We start from the raw sequence: 1,415 nt of genomic DNA, 5'->3' as shown, positions 1-1,415 counted from the left end.
TTTCATTTTTAATATTAGCGGGGATAACTCTGTTGGGAGAGTATCAGACTGAAGATTTGAAGGTCACGTGTTTGTTATCCACGTTCACCGCACCTGATTCTAGTTGCATAACCTGACTATTCAATCTAAAATTAGTCATTATTCCTTTCTGAAATCTCAATGAATTATCGAAAATACCTAACGTGTTCTAGTTCACCGCACCTTATACAAGTTGGATAACTTGAATATCTTATTAAAAATTAGTGATTATTTCTATTTAAAATTAAAATGAATTAGTGAAAATACCTTTACTGATGAATTTTCATTTTTAATGTTAGTGTGGATAGCTCAGTTGCGAGAGCATTAGATTGAAGATCTAAAGGTCTCGTGTTCAATCTTGCATAATTTGACTATTCAATTTAAAATTAGTGATTATTTCTTTTTAAAATTTCAATTAATTAGCGTAAATACTTTTACTTAAAAATTTTCATTTTTAATGTTAGCAGGGATAACTCAATTTGGAGAGAGTCAAATTTAATATTTGAAGGTCACGTGTTCGATCTCCATGTTAACCAAACCTAGTTCGCATAACCTGACTATTCAATAGAAAATTAGTCATTATTTCTTGTTAAAATCTCAATGAATCAGCTAAAATACCTATACTTATGAATTTTTATTTCTAATGATTGCGGGGATAGCTCAGTTGGGAGAGCATTAGACTGAAGATCTGAAGGTCACGTGTTCGATCCACGTTCACCGCACTTTGTTTAAGTTGCATAACTTGACTCTAAAATTAGTGTCATTAGCGATTATTCTGTCTTCACCGCACTTTGTTTAAGTTGCATAACTTGACTCTAAAATTAGTGTCATTAGCGATTATTCTGTCACGTTTTTTATCCAACTGACATAAGTTTACCTTTACTTTTTGAATTTTCAATAGCGATTATTCTGTCACGTTTTTTATCCAACTGACATAAGTTTACCTTTACTTTTTGAATTTTCAATTTTAATATTTCTGTCACGTTTTTTATCCAACTGACATAAGTTTACCTTTACTTTTTGAATTTTCAATTTTAATATTAGTGAGGAGAGCGTCATATTGAAGATTTAAAGGTATCTCAATCTCAATGAGTTTCAATTTTAATATTAGTGAGGAGAGCGTCATATTGAAGATTTAAAGGTATCTCAATCTCAATGAGTTTGAGGAGAGCATCATATTGAGAGAGCGTCATATTGAAGATTTAAAGGTATCTCAATCTCAATGAGTTTGAGGAGAGCATCATATTGATGAATTAGAGGAAGATCTGTCACGTTTTTTATCCAACTGACATAAGTTTACCTTTACTTTATGAATTTCCAATTTTAATATTAGTGAGGAGAGCGTCATATTGAAGATTTAAAGGTATCTCAATCTCAATGAGTTTGAGGAGAGCATC

At 31.1% G+C, this 1,415-nt stretch overlaps 1 non-coding gene across 1 annotated transcript; it reads left to right on the top strand.

The window, feature by feature from the left end:
• The first annotated feature begins 667 nt into the window (after positions 1 to 667).
• Positions 668 to 740, top strand: TRNAF-GAA. The gene has a single exon. It is a non-coding gene; the product is annotated as a tRNA-Phe (tRNA).
• Positions 741 to 1,415: the final 675 nt, after the last annotated feature.

This window comes from Cucurbita maxima, unplaced genomic scaffold (genome assembly GCF_002738345.1).
Source record: "Cucurbita maxima cultivar Rimu unplaced genomic scaffold, Cmax_1.0 Cma_Scf00194, whole genome shotgun sequence".
Taxonomy (NCBI): Eukaryota; Viridiplantae; Streptophyta; class Magnoliopsida; order Cucurbitales; family Cucurbitaceae; genus Cucurbita; species Cucurbita maxima.
The sequence above is the reverse complement of the archived record's forward strand: the minus strand, read 5'-3'. Positions and strand labels throughout refer to the sequence as shown.